Here is a 22,818-nt window from a genome sequence, read left to right as displayed (position 1 = left end):
ACCGCTCTATCTCCATTTTCTTTTTTTGCTTTTTAAACTTGTCTTCCCTCAGATTTAAATATGAATTCTTCAAATCTGTTTATCTGCTAACTGAAGAGTTGATGGCAGGGGGGCTGGAAATAGATGATCTTAAGGTCCTTTCCAACCCTAACTATTCTATGATTCTCTAATTCTATGAAAAACCCAAACCAACAACCAAACCCTGATTAAGACATAATTTAATTTTCCTAGGTTGGTGACAAACATTTGCAAAAGCTCAGTCTCTAGGCAGAAAGCATTTGGTTTTCTTAATGGTTGGTAGAAACCCTTAGGATTTCTTCAGACACTTGGTCCTTTTGATTTCACTGATGTTAAATGTGGGAGCCTGTCCAAAAGTTGCCATCTTGAAGAAAAAGAAGTGGAGGAGGAAAACTGTGATCTGTATGAAAGGAAGTGTGAAAAAAATGACAGCAGTTTGGCGGGCAAAGCTACTGGTGACCAGTTCCACTACACACAGAGATTTTTCATTTTTTTCACAGACATTTTTTTATGAGTACTCTGATACGAGCACATATGGGCATCTTTTCTTCTTTGCTAGCCATCTCTGACACATAGCTGGCAATGTTGCCCACTGACTTCAGTACTATTTTAGGTCAGTCTAACCTTTTAAGTATTTTAAGTGTTTTACATGAATATGTAGCTGGAAATGTTTCCTAAATGTTATGTCTACAGTGGTGGCTGATCATTTTGTTATAAAAGTGTCATCAACCACTTTAAGCAGCTGTGGTGTGCAATGCTTTTTCCTTTCACCAAATGCAGCCCCATCAAGACTCACTGTCAGTTTGAAACAAGTACTACTTTTCTTTGGTAGCTTTAGGACAGTGTATTATTTTTCTTCTCTAATCGATCAACCATCTTTTTTTTAGCAATTAGATTACAAAGCTCTGGCTTTATCTATTATAAAATTATTTTAACATATAATAAATAATTATCAAATATAGCATTATTGAAGGAGGAAAGCATGTTGAATGTCAGTTCACATGTACAACAAACATTCTGGAATTTCCCTGGCCTGACATAATTTGGAAAACTCCCAGAATTATAGAGAATTTTACACAGAACCTCAAATTGTCAAGGGCTTGAGAAACGGGTGGGCTGTCATAAAGATATGTGTAGAAAAGTGATGAATTTGCATAGAGAGCATTTGCATATTTCCAAGGAGGATGATAAGTATGCAATTTAAGAATAATGTAAAAGTACTTTATTGTGCACTTAAGTAATGTATTCATGCTGGGTCCTTCACCTACATGTGAGGGTATGGATGTAATTGTTGCAGAACTGTTTGAAAGCTTAGTGGAGTCTTTCCTTCTTTCATTCTTAAAGCAAAAATAGATGATTTTGATAGAACCAGGAACCGTGGTGAAGCCTGAAGAACAAGAAGTCTGCCTGATTGCTTATGGCTGAAGTGAAAATTGCACAGGGAAAACTTGTTTCTGACAGTTGCTTTTTATTTTTTTCTATCCTGCTGGATTACACATATTGTGGATTGTCTAAGAAAAAACCTGGCCAGATCATGTCCTCACTGCATCTGAAATAGAATTTCAGCAGTGTGTTACTATTTGAACTGATATGGCATAATCCATTACTCCTCTTCTGAAAATGAAGAAAAAATTGCAGCATTAGTTAACACATGGCACAGCAGCTCTGACTAATACTATATTTAGCTTGCTGCTTGTCTCTTAATTGAAATTTCTGTTGAGCACATTTCCGTAGCAGTTTCTTGAGCCATTGGGTATGCAATGCAGCCCTTCTTGTAGCATCTGCCCATGTCACACAAAACCCCACCTCTTTCTATACTCCTACCTTTTAAATTACAATGGGACTGCAACAAGTAAAAAGGATTAGTGAAGTGCTTCCTGCCTAGCAGTGAGCCTCTTCCTGACCTAATGCTCATAGACTTGATTGCACCCTTGTCTCTCCCGATGCTCTGCTCATGGTAGGCTGCATATGGCACAGATGGTTCTATCATGCTATTACATGTCTATCTTCAACTTGTTTCTTAGAACAGCTATTCCCATGTGTGTTCTCTTTCATTTCTTGCTGACACAGTATCTATATGAACAGCAGTGTGCATTTCTGCAGTCCTGGTTTGTGGAGAGAATGAAAATCAATACCAGTAACAGTATTGTCCTGTTTGTAAGGGGACAAGTGAGTGTTGTCTGTAAGGGGGCATGTGAACCTGGTCTTCTTTTATTCTTTCACCACGAGCAACATGTTTCAGCTCTTCATTTGCCTAGGTTTGACCTATATTTTTCATTGTATGGGACAGTATTTGGAAGTGCCAAGTATTTTGTAATACAGAAAGCTATCTCCTTCAATGTGCCGTCTAGCGGTTGCTCCTTCTTTCTAACCACAAATAAATTCAACAGTATGCATTCTAGGATTAGCTCTAAAAAGAGAATCAGCCCAGTAATAAAATCTTGTCTCTCCATCTGTCTCCTGAATATTTCTTTACAGTCCAAGTGCATTATATTTGAGCCCAAATGCTTCAGTGTTGGCAGCAGTGGCCAGTTATGGGTAAGAAATCCCCATGAGCTGAAATACAAAAAGAAGGTGACATATGGACAAAATACACAAGGGATGGTAAGGGTTCAAGTTTTATTCCTAATGTGCTGGAAGTTGCTAAGATTCCTGAACAATGACATTGCTGGTTAATAGCAGCATTGATGCATTTTGCACGTTGTTTTAGTCCTGTAGCCCTATAACTAAGAAAAAGAGGGAAAAATAAGAACAAGTGGGCAAAAATGTAAGGAAGGCAGCAAAAGTAAACCAAATCTCACAGTGGATTACATTCCAGATACTTCTGAGAACAATTAATTAGAAGTGGACATGGACAAATTGATTTCCTTTCACTGAAGAGGGATGGAGAACATTCAGTTTCAAATCAGGCTTGTTGTTCCTGAATGGTGACAGTGAGCAATGTATCACTTAGAAATGACATGACTGTACCTTCTATCTTGCTTGTCTGTTTGGAAGATATTGTTTCCCTCTGCTGGGAGATGCTGCTTTCTAACACCTTGAGATTTAGAAGCTGGAGACTGGTCAGTCTTTGGTCATGACAAGTCTTAAAATGTAGGAACATTCAACCATACAATAAAGCTGTGAGGAATGAGTTAAATCAGAAGCCCAACACATGTAAATTACTGAATATATCAATATATGCATCATTTGGGCATTTTCCCTCAAGAATAAAAATCCTGCTTCTAGTATTAAAAACTTTTTTTGTGCTACAACCAAGGTGATTGTTATTGTGAACAAACGAAGTACAGCAGATAAACAGTGATTTTTTTTTTTAATGACAAATTAGTGAATTTTGTACTATCATAAGAAAATATTCTGGAAAAAAAAAAAAGACAACAAAAAACCAGCACTTCTAGCACACGTGTTAGTTTACCTAAAAGCATGCAATGAAGCATTTCATAGTGTAAATAAGATAAGGAACTCTAAGGAAGTCACAAAGGGGAGGACTGTTTTCTTTTCAGATAACTAAAAGGGTTAAAATTTAACTATGTTGCCTCATGTTTTCCTTAGCTAATGCACAAAAAAAGTCAGTCATCTACCCCTGGGGTGATTGAGGCATTCATTTGTCTTTTTGATGGCCAGAGGAAATGACCTGCTTTGACTGTTAGATATCTAAAGCGAGATGAAATAAATCACAAGTACAATTTTTTCCTTCTTTTGGGACTTCAGTAAGCTAACAAACTTGGCTTGGTCGGCCAAAATTTCAAAAATTGTCAAACCAGGTATGATTAATCTTTTAACTTGGACTTTCTAAAAGTCTAACATCTAAGTTTGACTCCTAGACAGTCAGAGGAGAAAGAGAAGCTTGTCTAAAGAGCATATCAGTCTATACTGATGTTAGGTGACATGAATTATCCTTTAGAGGTGCTTGAATACATGGACTATATGGGCAGGCTCTTTACTGAGAAGTCTAATCCTTAGATGGCTAAAAATAGCTGAGATAAATCTTACTTTATGTGGTTTTATTAATTATCAGTATCTGCAGAGATTATTTCTGTGGTGGTCAAATGACATGGCAGGATACTTTAGAGTCTATTTGAGAACCAGCAGGAGCTCAGTGAGAGTATATAAATAGTCTGTAGAGCCATACTGAAGTTCTTATGAGCACAGAGGCCTATTGTAAAGATTGTTTTCTGGGTACTTGGCTGATTTACGGGATTTTGACAGCAGGTGTTCCTGCCCAATTGGAAGAGAACAAGAGGAAAAGAGGATTCTGCTAACTGCAGATTAAAGATAGATTGTTCAGCTATTCTTTTTTTGCTGCTGCAAGAAGCTGGTGTTCCTTGTGTAGAATTTGGATGCTGCTCCATTGAGTCTGGGAAAGCTAAATCCTATCAAAAAAGAGCTTTGGGGCAGTTCATGGACGTGTTTTAGCACAGTGATTGCTGTATTTGGTCTAGTGGTAGTAAATATGAAATACTAAATCCCTGAAAAGAGGAAGCGGGACAGGAGGGCTGAAGAAAAAATCTTTTAGTATTAATACTGGCCACATTCACAGGCATCCCATGACTATAGACAAATCCTTGTGTTTTCTGTGTTTAGGTCAGCAACATACAGACACTTTTTGCACATACATTTTAAAATCTGCATATAGTTTTGGGGATGCTTATGTGCCTCTTATATTCACGCTTAGGAATCCAGTGTCATTTATGATGATCCAGACTATGCCAGGCATTAACACAGAGCTAGCAAATATAAAACAGGAATTATGGGAAAACTTGTGCCCACCTCCTGGTGTGACAAATGGAAGTTGTATGCAGCACTACAGCATGTCATGTGGCTCTGGACACCAATCTGTGAGCAGCTGCGTTGATGTCCTAGCAACTAAATAGGTTTCTAATGTTCTGCAGCTAACTCAATGGCTATTGTTCCCACTCAAGAATAGCATCTGCAATCAATTGAGGCTCTTATTGTGGTAGGAGACCTATAAATTGATGTGACCTCTTTTTGTACAAGTAGAAATGCTGTTCTGTTGAAGGGTGCGAATAGCTTCCTGCTAGTGGGTCACAGATCCACTGACAATGGCAGACATTGCTAAAGGCTGTTGATGTGTCAAGTATTCTGTTTCAGATGTAACCCAAGTGCTATACAGTCCCTTTGAACAATAAAATTCAGCTGTAGCAGGAGTACCACCAGAGCAATAAACTCTGTCAGACAGCACAGCAGCCAAAGCTAGCTCAGGTTGGTAATATGCAGGCTACCCTTGGTTGTCAATGCATAGGTTAAGATAATGGATCTAAATACATTTTAGAGGAGAAAGCCAGGAGAAGAAGGTAAAAGCTGAGCTTTCTGCCTGTGCCTTCACTGCCTATGACTAGAACTGATGTGAGTACACTTTTTTTTTTTACCCTTTGGACTTCTATCTTCACTAGGATTGAGCCACCCTCATGCAGCGCTGAACCTAAACTGGCAATCCTGTCTGGTCAGAAATTGTTAATTCAACTAGGGGCCTATTATAATTGTTCAAGTCATTGTGTTTGAGTTTGAGAATCATTGTTGCTTGGTGTACAATGGTATTCTATGAAGGAAAAAGTCTAGCTGTTGTTTGGCTCTTCTCTCTTGTATGAATTAGGATTTTCTCCAGATCCTTTATGGACAAGCAAGACAACCCAGTGTCCTTATTGTCTTTGCTGAGATAAAGGTGCAAAAGAAACCCATGTAAATGGGAGGAATTCAGGATTCCTCATCCTGAAAAATAAGACCACAAAATGACTTGACAATCAATTCCCTGATCAAAGGGTGCTATTTTTTTCACATGGGATTTACCAAGCAGAAGCATGTGCACATTTGGGATAAACAGAGAACTGCTGGTATTCATTGATCGAACTACACACTCACTGAACAGATAATTCAGCAGACATTTTAAGTCTGACATATTCTAAAGACATCAGATTTGCTGAATTTTAGGAGCAGAATACCTTGCATCAGCAGCCAAAGGCTCCTTATTTGCATATATTCCCTAAATATGCAGTGTGCATGCACAAGTCAGGCTGTGAATTTTGCACATTCCTGGAGCTGCTGCTCCAGCCAGCCTGCAAAATGCCAGGAAATCCTGAAGGAAATTTAGTTCAAGTTCCTCAAATTCCACCTGTATACAAATTAGAGACAGAAAAAGGAAAGACCAAGTGTCTGCTAAAATTACCTTGACTTCAAGAACTGTATTTTTCATAACCTGTCATGCAGTTGCACAAGGTTGCACCCTGTTCTACTACAGCTTTCTTGCCAGAGAAACAATTTTGATACCATAGAAGTCACCACATAATTTCAGTTACAATAATTGTGAGCTGGGAACTTTGCCCTCACAAACACGATGCAATTTTCATATTCATCTGTCTAGGGACTATATTAGCTTGATTATAAACTGTTACATATTTTGCAATACTAACAGAAGATGTACTTCTCAGAAGTTAGAAAATGCATATTAGACAATTCTTAGGAAAAGATAACTTGAATTGCTTTAACTATAAACTACTTTTTTTCTATCCTCCAAAAGCACATAACAAGTCTCACTTTTTTAATACACTGGACCAACCCACAGTAGCTTTTTTGAATCTGATTTTCAGTTAATCACCCAAAACATCATTTGTACCTATAGGATCTGTGTTCCCCTCCTGGAGCTGGCTCCAAAAGAGAGCTGCTTGCATGCTCTTTCCTCCTCCACTATCACAGTTCCTTCTGATGCTCTTTCTGCATCTGTTATTATCATGCTGATGTATCTATCACCGCTGGGCATGTGGCACAGAGACATCAACATGGGGCATAGTGAAAGCAGTAACAGCAGAGCAGAAATAGCAATGGCAGTAGCAGCTGTGGTGACAGCAGAAATAACCTCACTGACAGCAGCTGAGAAGAAAAGCTGTTTTCCCAACCTGCAAATGTGAGTTTAAATGTTTGCCTGCTTGATTTATAACTGACACAATCTATAGATTCCAGACCAGTTTGTTTTGGAATGTGCTGAAGATGTCTGGGGACAAACCTCTGGTGAGCATGCTGTGGTTAATAGCTCAGTTTTCCTTGAACGTTTTCTAGAATTGGTTTTATGAATGTTGTGTATGTGTTTTCATTTTGGACTATGGAAATGGTCTAATAATATGTGCCAGGTGTAGACAGCAAGTTAGTCTTAGCAGGTAGGAAAACCACTTTACGATTATTTTCTAACACATGGTTTCTGAAAACCAAAAAACCCCATGCTTTCAGTCATATGTTACTTAGCAAACACACAGAAAACTCAGATGGCTCAATTCTGCAAGCTGAGTGCTCTCAGCTGTGTTTGGTATCAAAACAGCCTTAGTATTTTACAGGTTTATGCTCCAGAAATGCAGATCATCATGCAAATGGACATATTATAGGTAATAAATATTCTTCTCCCAAAGTCCATCCTGTTCTGTATGAGTGACTCTGGTCTTCCCATATCTCATCTTTTGAAGGCTGGCCCCAGTGGTGCCTTCTGAGGTGTCCAGTTAAGCATCCTTGACTTCCATCAGCATTAATGAGGGTTACAGATGTATGCTGACTTGAGAACAGCCTTTCAAATGTCAGAGAGCAAGCTGCTGTTCAACACTGCTTTTAACCTAAGCAGTACACAGCAAAATGCTGTCAAGTAAAGGGATAATTCCAGGTGATTCCCATGCTAGACACCCTGTGGGCTTTTACAGACACTGCAGATATGATTGCCAGACTTTGGAACATTCACTCTTCAGGGTCAGCAGTATATGCTTACACCAGAGAGAAAAAACAGCTTTTTTCATATGGTGAAAACTGAGTCTTCTTTCCTTCTTTCTGTTCCTCTGGGAGAATTAGCATCCTGAATTCCTTTCCAGTGTAGATATGGGCAAATTTCACCCAATATTTTGTTCATTATTAAATGGTGATGCAGCCCTGAAAGAAATTAAGGAGTCCCATCAATTAGATTTGCGGAGAAAGTGTATCTCTGCCTTACACAGCAGTTTTATAGAGAAGTCTGTTTACTTCCCTAAGGCAAAACTATATCTTAGACAGTAAAGGTCATATTAATCATACAGAATTTTACATCTTTACAGCTTACATATTTACATCTGAGATAATCATCTAGTTGTTCTTTCTTGTCACTTTGAAGAAAAAAGCACTTTTTGGTGCAACTCCTCTCTAGATAGATCTCTAAAACAGCCCAGATGAATCATGCTGTAGAAATGCTAATTTCTCTCCACTAGCTATAAAAGGAAACTGGCTCATATGAGAATTAGGGTGGCTTCCATAATTTCATAAAAGTGTTTTGGAACTCCACTGAGTAAGCATTTTATCTCAGTGGAATGCAGCAGTTCAAAGAGCTCCAGTAATTTCTGGAGTATGAGCAGGAACAGTTTGAGGAGGGATGTGCTTGGAGATGTACATAGTATAAATATTACTAGGAGTGGAGTATAGTTCTGTTTCCATACTCTGAAGGAAAAACCTCAGTCTGCTGATGAAACATATTTGCCTTGGGCTACTTGAAATGTCTTAGGGTATCCAGGACTTCCACACACAACTGATACAGGCTGATGGTAGCCTCTTGCCTGCCTAGTATGGCAGCTGGAGGCCAAGGAGGATACCCTAGAATATCTTAAGTGGCCATAAATGTCTTGGGACCCTATTCAATAGAGTCAATAATCTAAGGAGTGATTCATCTCACATTTTCAGTTAGCTGACTTTCTCTCTAAGTACTGCTGATTTAATTGACCAGATTGTTGTTGGTTGTAAAGGGAGTTTAAACATGCGTATGAAATATATGTGCACATGCAAGGTGTATTTTACATATGCATGTGAAATTATTGGAAAAAAATTTGATTGGAACTTATGGCATGATTCATTTGCCTAAATATTACTGTTTATTGCCATTTGGGATGCTCTAGATTAACCCATTGGGATTCTAATTTCCTGTCAAAAAGGCTGTGTGTTTTTTCAAAGTCCTCTGCCTGTACTGTGTTATAACTTGGATGCCTGTGGATATCAGACATAGTGCTAGATATGAAAAAAATGAAGTCACATATTTTAAGCTGGAGCTTGATCCTGCCCTAAGTGTCTTCTATTTTAAAAGGGATAATGAAAATTTGCAGATTGCAGAAGCTGTTTGGTTTTGAATTAGAGAATACACTAATCTATTTTCAATTTATTTAGTTGATCAGAACAATGACCAAAGATACATGTGACTACAAAGTAGAAACATTTTCAACAGATAGAAATTACCATGTACTTTGAAATAACAAAAATTGAAGATGAACGAACAAGTTAAGCAAACTAATGACAGATTCATTTTAGAAATTAGGTCAGACTCTCTAGCTAAAGGGAAAAAATGCAAAGGGAATTAATAAAGCCTATGTTACTTGAAGTCGTCAAATTAAAACAAGATACCTTTCCTGAAGTTATGATTTGATGAGAGCAAGTTTGTGAGCTCAGTAGAAGGGTAACGGGAAAATTAGATGGCATGTGGTAGGCTGGAGATTAGACTGGATGCTCTATTGATCTCTTCTGCACTAAACACTATAGATTATGCTAAAATAAGAAGAGTCTGACATGAATTCAGCTGTGCTTGCTGGACATAATTTTTATTTCTTTTTCAGCAGAAAATGGATTGACTTGGGTAGTCTCTGTACCACACCTTTCCCCCTTCTTTCCATTAATTAACTATGAGGAAATTGCAAAATTCTCAAAGGTATTTGTTGTTTGCAGTTACTTATATACTACACAGTCACATATGTATTTGCTGTTAACTTTCTTCAAATCCTCCTTGTTGCCTTCTGCACCTTTTTCTTTGTTTATTCACCTGTTGCACATTATCCAACTCCCAGAGCTCAGACTCTCTGGATAGACAACGCCTTCATGCTAGTGCTTTACTTCTAATACAGTGAGGCATTGATTATTTTATTTTTTTTAACTGAACTTCCTTTCATTAATACTAGTAATTCAATTCTTTTCTTTCAAACACAGTAATTCCTCAGCAAATTGGAAAGTAAGGATGAAGATTATTCACAATTGATTGATGATGAAATAGTCTATGTGGCAGTCAGCTGTGGTAATGAGTGTAGAAAAAGAACCTCCATTAGCAGATTAAATATGCAGCTTTGGTTCTGCTCTCAGACTGTTAATTTCTTATTTAGCGATGCTAATGTAAAATTATGTTACATTTCTCTAAAATGTTTATCTTGCTCCCAAGACTTTATATTTAACTGCCTCAGACTATACTTATTACTACAGCCGCATAAGAAAATGCAAGGTCATCCTTATCTGAGGTATTGAGGGTAAGTTTCTACTGCCTTTTTGATACCTTTGCTTATGCTCATATGAGTCTTAGTCTCCACTCCCCACTTTACTACTTGTGCTGAGTGTAGCAGCTGCTTTCCTTGTCAAAGGAACTCAAATATGAATTTAGGTGTTACTACTGAAATACAAATCTAACTAGTAAATTCCATGGTATTTGTGCTCCTAAAGATACCATCAGGATTCAAGTGAGGTTTTCAGAAACATCAAGGTTCTCAATCCAATTAAATGAATTTGGAACATGGAATCTGCTTTCTAGGGACAGAATCGTCAACTTCTTCATTTATGTTTTACACATGCCTCTGTACTACCTGAACACTCTGAAAATGGTAACTACTCTACTTGATATTACTAAACTGAAAGAGATGGTACTAATCCTATTTTACTGACAGTGAGATGAAGCATTAAATAAGTTTTTGAAAGACATTAAAAAGCTCTGTTTATTTTCTTTTCCAGACTTTTTGCATCTTACATCATCTTTCTATGTCACTTAAGAAACCTGAATTCTGTATTCTTAACTTTCAAGTGATCAGTTCTCCAATGGAATCTTGTCACCAACTTGAGGGGATGACATTTGCTCTCAGATTCTGTTGCAGCAACATCCAGACCTCCCTCCTCCATAGCTATCCCATTTTTGTAATCACATTGGCTGTGCAGTTTCACTTTTCTTCCCTCTCAATCTCTTTTTATCTTTTCTTTTATAACACATTTTCCACTCTTGTGCATTATTTCCACTGTTGCTATACCTGTCTTCCTCTTTCCAAGACTGAATCTTCTAATTATAGTGCCCCCAGACTGATTCTTTGTCTCAGCCTACTCTCTTTACCTTATTGTACTTTTACTGTGGTCCAGCTGCTGTCCTTTGTGTTTTCTAGTTTTTACAGCTAAAGAATCTTTGAAGACTTATAGGTGACAATAACCCTCTAGCCATTTTCTCTGGCTGACTTTAGAGGGAAAATTGCCATAATTTCAGTGAATTCCTTCCCTTCTCAATATGCTCAGAACCATCAGAATTATTTGCAGAGAAGCTTCAGTAATTCTGGAGTGAACACGTATTTTTTCTTTCTTCCAAGCTGACTGCTGACATTTGGAGCTCTGTCATGGTGGTAAAAGAAGCAGTTTTAGTATCACGATCATTACAAAAAGAAGATGCGCTGAATGGAAAACTCTAGATTGTAGAGTGTTAAGAAAAAATAAAAAACCAACAACAACAACATCAACAACAACAAAAACCATAAAAAGGTCATAAATATTTTTTGCACATAAACAAAAGTGTATCTTGGAACTGCTTACTGCATAAACAAACTCTTCCTCTTGGTTTACACTTTCTAGAGCAGTTAACATGCATGCATTTCACTTGAACTAGTAAAATTTGAATAACTTTTCAGCCACTGTAAACAGAATATTTAGACAGAAAGTGCTGAGAAACCTTACCAATAGTCAGTGTCAGCAGTCATGGGTATAATTTGGTGTGTGCAGAAAATCTCCATGATTATAGCTTAAACTTGTAAGCTGTTTAGGGACAGCAAGAATTACTTTTATCTGGCATTTAGCATAATGGAAACTATTCTCACTGAAATCTTTCCACAGAGCTTTAAAAATAATATAAAAAAACACCCCAAAACAACTAGTGAGGATTAAAAGTTTAAACTGAAGCATATCTGGAAATGATAGAATAAGAAAACATTGCATGTATCTGACCTCTTTGCATCAGATATTGATCAAAACAAGTTTTTCTGGTTGCGATACAGAGAACGTAATAAGTATTTGCTCTGTTTCACTAAATTATACTGTGCAGAGTGGAGCATTACAAGCATGCTTTCAAATCCTTCATAGCTATGATTTTTTGTGATCGACACTATGGCATACTCAGAAGCACTTGTAAGCACTTTCATACTTAGTTTGCTGCAAACTTCACCATCTGCTCTGCGTCAGATTTATTAGCTGAATAGACAGCACTTCATATATCTAGAACCTCCTGTGTGTCCATGCAACTAGACAATAAGCAGACTACTGACTCACACACTTAATATAGATGCTGTGTAGTCATTTACTTTATTCTTCAGGTAAGTAGGAAGTGACAAGGCTTCCTTCCCTGCTGATGCAAAAAATATTTGCATTCCATCTGACCTGCCACAACCAAATCTAATTTTAATGAAACTCACTTATAAACTGAAACTAAAGATTCCATATGCAGTTGAACTGCATCTTTTTCTGTACACACTAAGTTTAAACCTGAATCTTACAATATGTGAGTACAGAACGAGCATGAGCTAATGGCCATCTTGAATAAGTCACATTTCTTCAAGGAAAGACTTGAAGCAGTCTTCTACTTGGTTCAAGAGAATTGGCATCGAGTCTTATTCCCTTTACACACATTTCTTTCAAACACACATATGTGTTTGAAATAAGGTCTATAAAAATGTCTTCAGAAGCCAACGTGAGGCTGGTGTTTGACGCTCTGTACTTGACATTGCGCAAATCAGGAGCTTGGTTGAGACCAAAGCACCAACCTGCAAAAAACCACATGTAGTTTCTAAATGTGTACTAAGTATTTAAGATCCCTTTGTAGAAAGTACCTCTGAGTGTTATACCTGGGGATGATAGCTATAAAACTGGTGCTAAGGGAAAGCTAAGTCTTTCTGAAAGGCAGCTGGAGGTCAGGGCATCAAAAAGGACTTCCAAAAAGACAGCAAAGTCCTACATCTGAATAATGGAATCATAGAATATCTCAGGTTGGAAGGGACCCATTAGAATCATCAAGTCCAGCTCCTTGCTCCTCACAGGACTTACTGAAACTAAACATAACTGTTGTCCAGGTGCTCCTTGAACTCCTCCAGGCTCAGTGCCATGACCACTTCCCTGGGGAGCCTGCTCCAGTGACTGACCACTCTCTCCTTGAAGAACCTTTTCTTAATGTCCTATCTGAAATTCGCCATTTCACTGGGTCCTGTCACTGGTCTCCATGCTGCCCCCTTGAGGAAGCTGTAGTCTGCTATGAGAGCTTCTCTCAACTGAACAGACCAAGTGACCTCAGATGCTCCTCCTAAATCACGTCCTTGAGGCCTTTGATCATCTTGGTTGTCTTCCTCTGGACATATTATTGTCTGATGTCCTTCTTATACTGAGGTGCCCAAAACTGTACACCATACCTGAGATGAAGCAATACCAGTGTGGTGTAGAGTGGGAGAGAATATAAGACAGTAGAGTCAAGTCGAATTGAGACAGTTGAATCAAGAATCTTCTCCATACAATCAGTGAAGTTTAAAAGGAAATTTATTTTGCCCACATATGGGCAGCTACAACCATTTTCGATATCAGATGGAGTCTCTATCTTCAAGAAGGCATGTGCTCCCTGTAGACTATGGAGGGTATCTGCCAGCCCCACCTGAACTTTCAGGTATCTGAAGGCATCTGAAATGCTATTAGATGATCCTGCTAAATATTTAAAATATAACACAAACTAAGGACATTCAGTCATGTCTTGATATATCCTCCTCTTTGCTCTTCAAGAGCTAACACAACTCTCACCACTGCCTGGTTGCTTAAAGAAAGTTTACATTCAAAGTGTGACTTATAAAATATACTAAATATTGTGATTTGATGAACAGAATAGTTGTGATCTTAGTCCATAAATAACTGGTCTGAGTTCTGTACTATATTTTCAAAAATAAAGATGCAAAATTAAGAAGGGACTTATTTCACCTTCAGCTTTTCAAGATGTGTAATTTCCAGTAATTTCCTCAGTGTTTCTGCACTAGACACAGTAGGAATGTCTGTAACATCTTAGTCTTCTGCTCTTAGAGAATGCTGTCACAACTGAGATGAGTGAAAGAGGCACAGTATCAGACCAGGTGTTGCCAAGAGGTACTGTGGAAAGCATAACCAATGGACTTCTCTTCATCTTTCAGCAGCCACTGTAGCACCCTTGAGTATGTTGGAAACATGAGCAATACCACTGGAAGATTCACTGTGCCTGCACAGCTTTTATTTGGCCTTTTATTTGATGTATAAACTACTTCTTCCTTCTCACTGCTATTCCTTGGCTTTCCTCACCCCTGCCTTCCCTCCTTCATTTGGCTTTGTGGAATCATACACCGCAAACACAGAACAAGGAAGAAATCTGTACTGTCACCCTCATGGTGGGAGCTTCATGTGAGCTTCAGAAAGCTTAAGGGGTAACATACAGCATCCACACTCACAGCGATAAGGCAAAGAAAAGGTGAGGAAAGTGTTTACACTTGGTGAGATTCCTGAAGTTGTTTTGTCCCATCATGAAAGAACAGGGGCCACAGACAGGCATCCATGTTATTGATCTGGTTGCTGTGGGAACAGGTATTTGCATGTTCACCTCCAGGAGTGCAAACACATCACACCCAGTGCTCGCTCCTTGCAGTGTCCCTGATGGACCTCTTGTTTTGCAGAACAACAGGTTTGTTCTTCCTGCAAGTTAAAATGTAGTACAAATGAAAAAAACAAACAAACAAAACAAAACCAAAAAAAAACCAAACCAAGAAAAAAAACAAAACAATCCTAGTTGTCTCTTTGTATCTTCAGTTTAGCCAAACATGGAGACTATCATCGGATAAAACAATTTGTCTTCCAAAAGGTTTGATATTGTAAACTCCTTTACAAAGCATTTTCCATTATTCCCTCTCCAACAGCTGGCATCTAACTCCCCTGTTAACAGTCCCAATTGGGGTAATTACTCTAAAACTTTAGAAAAAGACACACAGAAAACAACAGGTATGTCTTCATTTGGGTAAATACTTATGCAATTTAACTCTACCTGAGCACTTACTCAAAGAAGACTTCAGTTAAATGAGAACAATCATAAATCAATATAATCTAATTATTCTGTTAACCTCCTTTTTTTAGTGCTCACAATTATGAAATATAGCCGAATTCTATTAACAGTGATTTTTATTATTATCCTCCTCTCTAAAGCATCTGTCAGCATGGTAGATGGTCATCCTACAGAAACAAAAATAATTCAGCAACAAAGGAAGCTTCTATAGATACGTCAGTTAAAAAAAAAAAAGACTAGGGAAACTGTGGGCCCTCTCCAGAAGGAAACAGAATACCTGATTACCTGCCATACTGAGATGGCTGTGTTACTTAACAACTTCTTTCTCTTGGTCTTCACCAAGTGTTCCATCCAAGCCATCCAGGTCACAGAAGGCAAAGGCAGGGACTGGAAGAATGAAGAACATCTGACTGTAGAAGATCATGTTTGAGACCATCTAAAGAACCTGAAGGTGCACAAGCCTATGGAACCTCATGTTATGCATCCATGAATCCTAAGAAAGCTGGTGGATGAAGTTGCTAAGCCACTAGCCATCGGATCTGAGATGTTGTGGCAGTCCAGTGAAGTTCTCACTAACTGCTAATGGGGAAACATAATCTGCATTTTTTAAAAGGGAAATACAGAAGACCCAGGGAACTCCAGGCTGGTCAGTCTCACCACTTTGCTCAGCAGCTAAGGAATTGGTTGGATGGTTGCTCTTGAGGAGCTGCCATCAACAGCTGCATATCCAAGTGGAGAACAGTGATAAGTGGCTTTCCTCAGGGGTCAGTATAGGCACCAGTGCTGTTTAACATCTTGTCAGTGACAGGAACAGTGGGATTGAGTGCACCCTCAGCAAGTTTGCCAATGACACCAATCTGTGTGGTGTGGTCAACACACTGGAGGGAAAGGATGCCATCCAGAGGGACACTGACAGGTTTGGGAGGTGGGCCAGTGCAAACCTTATGAAGTTCAACCAAGCCAAGTGTAAGATCCTGCACTTGTGTCAGGACAATCTCAAGCACAAATACAGGCTGGTCAGAGAATGGATTAAGAGCAGCCCTGAGGAGAAGGACTTGGGGGGGCTGGCTGATGAGAAGCCCGACATGACCTAGCAATGGGAGCTTGCAGCTCAGAAAGCCAACCATACCCTGGGCTGCATCAACAGAAGTGTGACCAGCAGGTCAAGGGAGGTGATTCTGAACCTTTACTCCATTCTCATGAGACCAGGCCTGGAGTGCTGCAACCAGTTCTGGGGCCCCCAACACAAGAAGTATGTGAACCTGTTGGAGGAAGTCCTGAAAGAATAAATTAGGGACAATTTTTTTACTGTGAGGGTGGTGAGGCACTGGAACACATTGCCAAAAGAAGTAATGGATTTCCCATACCCTGGAAGTGTTCAAGGCAAAGTTAGACAAGACTTTGAGCAACCTAGTTTAGTGGAGGTGTCCCTGCCCATGGCTGGGGTGTCAGAAGTAGATGTATTACACTTTTGTGTAATCTGTTGCTGAAAACCTTCACAAATAGAAAAGATTTAAATTGATATTGAAGCCAAACCCTCCCAGAACTATGAAGGAATTAATTTTCAGACCTAGACACTATTAAACAACCCTGTCTTGTATCCCACAGCTAAAAATCTCTTGCTAACAGGATTGTGACTTACTGATCAATCAGCAGACTGAAATAGTATTAGAGGAGTACCAGACAGAAGGAGGTCGCACAACTCTTCTCTCCTGCTCTGCCAGCTACAAGCACTAAAACTTTCATGTTTGAGAATGTTTTACATCATTTTAAGACCCTGTTACTGAAAGACATAGGCTTCACTCTCATTGTTTCTGGGAGGGGTGACATATCAGAGAAAAACGGGAATAAAGGGAATATGGGGAACTTTTCTTATTATGAGAATTCACTGACCTAATTTTAACTTATTTTGCCCCTGTGCTCATGTCAAACCCTCTCCTTCTGATAAAAACATGCATAAATTAGACATTAACAAGTCAAATGCACCCTTTTAATGCTGTCTTCTGATAAACACTCTGAATCACTGCTGCATAGCTAATTCCAAGGGTTTACAGTAAAAAATCTCCAGCAATGCACAAACATTAGGGTAACTATTCCTGTGCTGTGTAAACTTTTCAGGTCCTTTAGAACATTGCAGATTCAAGGATACCTACCCATCGATGGACAGAAAAGCAACTCTCAGTAGAAAGCCAATTATCATTCCTTATTTTATTTCACATTTTGAGAAACATGGGAAGAAAAATCAGTATTAGATGAACCTTAAAAAGAACAATGATTAAAGTCTCTATGGTTCTAACATTTGAGATTAATAAATTCATAGAATCATAGGATGGTTTAGGATTAAAGGGGCCTTAAAGATCATCTTGTTCTAACTCCCTTGCCATGGGCAAGGTCACCTTCCATTAGACCAGGTTGCCCAAAGCCCCATCCAACATGGTCTTAAACACTTCCAGGTGCAGGAAATTCACAGCTTCCTGAGACAAACTGTTCCAGTGGCTTACCACTCTTGCAGTGCAGAACTTCTTCCCTACATCTAACTTAAATCTACCCTCTTTCTGTTTAAAGCCATTCCCCCTTGCCCTGACAGTACATGCCCTTTTATAAAGTCCCTTTCCAGCTTTCTCGTAGACAGGCCTCTTTAGGTACTGGAAGGCAGGTCCAAGGTCTCCCTGGAGTCTTCTGCTCTCTAGGCTCAACAAGCAAAAATCTCTCTGCTGGTCTTCACAGGAGAGGTGCTCCAGCCCCATGAGCATCTTTTTGGTCTTCCCTTGAACTCACTCCAACAGGTCCATTAGAATCATTAAAACCATTTCTGTTCTTTTGTGTTAGACTTGTTTACCCATCATCACAGACATAGAGAAAGCTTCTCTCTATAGCAGCATACAGTGGCACAGGCATCACCAGAGTCTATCACATGTTCTTTAATTACTAGAACCTGTCAAGTCTAGCAAAGACCAGTTGATGTTTGAAGACATCAGTGTTGTTATTTAAATTACTGCTCACTAGACTTGTGTGATTTGGTTATTCTAAAAACTGGAATCTGCTTTTTTCCTATGTGTGGAGAGAAACAGTACTGACATTAGTCATGAATAAACTTCTCATTGTGAATATAAAAAAAATAATTATATGCACCTCTCAGGCCTACCAGAGAATTAATAATTAAAAAAAAAAAAAAAAAGCAAATTTCACCTGGAATATTTAGGGTTTTTTTCAGGTAATCATTCTTTTTCATAAAACAGTCTTTTGAATAGGTGTACCTTGCTGGCTCAATTCAAATGTTAGAATAGAAATATATAAAGCCAAACAAATGAACAAGTACAACTAGCCCAGAAAACGTTCTAGAAAAACAAGAGAATACAGTCAGAAGAGAATATGTAATACAACGCATCTGGAATGTCTTGGTCAAATGCCTTGTTACACTGAAATAACCATGGGAAAAATCATGTTGAACTACCTAGCCTGTAAATTAATGCCTACAAATGTGCAGTGCTCAGTACGTCATATGGGAACAGCCACACAGAGGATGCTTTGATATAAATAAATCTGCACCTTGTCCAAGATTTATTGTTGGGCATCTTCGTGATAAGTCTAAATTTCAGAAATTGGGTTCTGTCCCTTGGAGTCTTTGAGAAATGAAATGGGGAAAGAACATACAGAAACTTTGGTTGTGCTCTCCATGAATTGTCTGAAGGTGCTTATTTCCACAGTTTCTCAAAATAGTGAATAGTAACAGTATTAAACCCTTCCCAGACCCATAAAATAGATAAAAATATCTTTGCATACACAGCATATGTTAAAACAGTTACCTACATGATTTATTTATTTTTTTTTAATATATAAAAAAAAGGGCAAATATTTCCTTTAAGTTTTCTCTCAGGACCCTCAGGTTTAGTAGTGTGAAACAGTATCCGTAAGAATGCTCTCACAGTAACTGCTGTCATATATCCCAGCCTGAACTAAAAACTTTGCCAGACATCCCATATACATTGTCAGTGACCAACTACAAGTGCAAAAGTAGTTTGGGACCTTTTCAAACCATTCAGTTCTGACCTAATTAGAAAAGACATGGTTTTCACTTCCACACAGATAGCTGCTTTCCTGTTCACAGCCTGTGAACATTGTTCTCTCTGCACTTTTTCATATGCTGGCTAAGCACTCAGGTGTTGACATCGCTATCCTGTATTGCCTGAAGATTTTCTTCACCAGGCATCTTCACACTGAGGGGCAACAGCAATGCTCTATCATTAAATCAGCCTCCCTTTCAACACAGTATAGTGTGTGGGATGGTTATGGTGGTTTAAGAGCAAATCAGGTAGCAGACTCACTCCTACAGAAGCATATACATAGTATTACGTTATATTCTAACTTTCAGTGACTACTTCTATAGACATAATTGCTGTTGCTTTTAAATATGAAGGAAGGATTTGTCTACATTATAATGTACACCGTGGAATTTCAAAGAATTTTTAAATTATTACAGCCTTAAAAAAAAAATATAATACCATCTGTAAGCCAAACTACACTACCTCACAGATATTGTGAAGGCTTGTGAAGTGCAGAGATATTAAACCTGAAGCCCTGTGGTTAAGACAGACGGTGCAATAAATATGTTTTTGTATGCCCTCCCTGCAGAAGAGGAAAATAATGGAGATACTGTAAAGAGTTTGAGTTACCAAACAAAAGGCACAGAACACAAGTAATTTTGTATTCTTTTCTTTCTGTTAGCTTTGTACAAGAAAGGTTATTTCAAAGGCAGCAGTGTCATTTCTAAAGCCACACTATTGTTATCCAGAATTTCCACCTACAGACAGCTCCATAGTGGCTGACAGTGCTTGGGGGTGGGGGGAGGGAGAAAACCAACCAGTATATATACTTACTAGTGATATAATATGAGGTACTACAGATCTGTTGAAAGAGGCTTTCTAATTTATGGTAGCACCTTGGACATATCATCCATCCTTCAGCTCTCTGTGATTTGGTTTAATTACATGACAAAAGGATACATGTGTGAAATTTATTGTGTATGTTTTAAAGTGGTTTGAGATCAATGAGTTGTAATAAATAAAGTGTGAAGAATTAAAATACTCTAAAAGGACTGTAATGATTTTATTCATATAGATTAAAAACCTTCACCACCAGTATAATCTACCCCCTTCCAAAATAACTTAAATTCAGAATTCTTAGGAAAGCACAAATCCTTTTCAGATAAGCTAGAAATATTCAATACTCCTTGAAAAGAAAGAGAGTGATTTACTTGGTGTTTCAAAGAATTTGTCTCCACATGTGCTTGTCATTTCCCTTCAGAGAACCTATACAAGATATAGTGGAAACAGTGTTGAGGGTGATGAAAATGCCAGAGCATCTGTCAGTGGATCACCTTATGACAGCAAGTGATAAGCCTCCTAATGCTGAAGTGACGAATGTGCCCAAATGTGGATGCTATCCTTGTGCAAGAGAGCTGAAAACACGAATATGAACATCTAGACATGAGGACATGCCTCTGGGGAGACCCCACTAGTTTTTGTAGTACTTGGCTGATTCTAGAAACCAGCACATTTTTGCCATACAGAAAGATAAGTGTACTTATCAGCATGGCACCATCGCTCAGAAGAGGACTAGTTGGGATGAGGAAAACATCAATCATATCTAAGTATCAAATGTGACCTTTTGTGTATGTTTTCCTTTCAAATGATCTTTCATTTTCTGTATTTTCAAAGTTTTTATAGTACATTTCAAGTGTTCTATAATTGAGTAGGAATATAAAAGCATGCTCCAATAAGCTTATTCAAACAGAAATTGCATACATTGTGCTGGTTACCAAAGTACAAATGACTTCAAGAAAGAAAGTATGGGGCGGCTGTCTGTAGTCACAAACAAAATATAGTACGTAAGTAGGGTATGATTTACAATGTGTAAAGGTCTATTGCAAGAAAACATGTTTCCATGGGAAACTAGAAAGGTATAGGGGAGGAAATCTGTTTTTGATATATAGCAAAAGGGGCTGTATATACTGTTGGGAAATATGAAAGTAAATATCTCAAGCTGAGTCAAGAACCCATAATATATTTGTTTTCAAAATGTTTTTTTTTTAAAGCTTTAATAGCCTTAAATACTAATTTTGTTACACTATTTTACAGGACATACCCATTGAATTATATATCAAAATTACTCAACAAATTTAATGACAGTTAATAAGATAAGGAAAAGCCTACCAGTTCAATTCCCACAAGAATAAACATTAATATATTAGAAATGGATGCAAAAATCTATATTACAAATGGGTATAAATAAATTCATTTGTATTTCTTTGAGCAAGATGTTAAAGGGAGCAATCCATATTATTGACCTGACTTTAATATTTTTTTTTGCTTTAGATTAGCCCAGTAAACCCAAGAATCTCAGCAACCATTCACAATAAGCATTCCAACTTTTGACTAAATATTCTGATAATAACTTCTTATATACTAAACAAACAAACCCACCACTTCCAGTAGTCTGGTCTCAAAAGGTAACAAGCATTTTCTCAGTTTCTAATAAATGAGTATGATAGTATCAACTGGTTGGTCATTAACATGTTTGAACAGACAAAGCTTATTATTTGTTTACTGCTGCATTTTACTGCAAACAAAAATACTACAGCAAGCAGTGGGGTAGGGTTCTTTGTGCTAGGAAATGGGCAATGCTGAGAGGGCACCCCTGCAGGCTTTTCTCTGTCCTCTTGGATGGGTGGAACAGAAAACAAGGCTCTGTTTTCAGATAATTTAGGACAAAGCTAAACAGAAAAAGAAAGAGGAGGATTAGACTGAGATTATGTCTGCACTAGTGGGTGAACAGAATTTTCAGGGTAAAGCCACAAAGCAGGCATCTGGCTCATTGGTGCTAGTGCCCATTTTCAGTTTCCCTATCAGGACACAAGCTATTTGTGTTTCCAGCTGTTGCAGGAGGCGCATGAGAAAACAAGAAGGCAGCTGTGGGAACAGAAAAGATGCATGTCTTGTCTCCAGGGATAGGGAAGGGGAGGCCATGGAAGGAAGGATGACAAGGCTTCTCTGTGATCACAAAGGACCAGGACAATATCTGATTCAGATTCTCATTTCTCAATTTGTGCCAATGGTCATCAAACAGCTGCCAAACAAAACACCTTCATCATGTTAGCACACAAATCATGTCAGAGATCCTCATCTTCACTTAGCTGGGCTTGTTTCCTAGATACTGTCCATCAGATAACCTTTATGGACCAAAGAGAAAAGGTCCTTTTCCTAAAATTATTTTGACTATATGCACCTCTGAATGAACAACACAGGCTGGTAGCCTCACTAGCTATGTCTTTTTTCACACCGTGCTTAATCTGGAGCTCAGGTTAGAAAGCCACTGCATCTTTAGGGGGAGCAGATGTCAGGGCTATTACTACCTCATGAATTAACACCCTCAGCTAGAGCTCTGTCCATACTTTATAATTGGCATATCAGAAACAGAACTACCCAAGCAGGACTGAAGTGATCTCTTTCTGTGCATAGACCTGAGGGGCTATTTTGTTCAAATCTGATCCCAAGAGCAGACAGAGAGCACAGGTGGGCTTTGGTTTGCCCCATCCAGCCTGGGTCTACTTTTTCTGCTCACTGCACACCACAAACAGCTCAGAGGGCTCCAAGTATGAAAAGTCACTGTGGAGAGACTGA

Source organism: Pezoporus occidentalis, unplaced genomic scaffold (genome assembly GCF_034315485.1).
Source record: "Pezoporus occidentalis ecotype Australia unplaced genomic scaffold, CSIRO_AGI_Poc_V1 ctg57, whole genome shotgun sequence".
Lineage (NCBI taxonomy): Eukaryota > Metazoa > Chordata > Aves > Psittaciformes > Psittacidae > Pezoporus > Pezoporus occidentalis.
The sequence above is the reverse complement of the archived record's forward strand: the minus strand, read 5'-3'. Positions refer to the sequence as shown.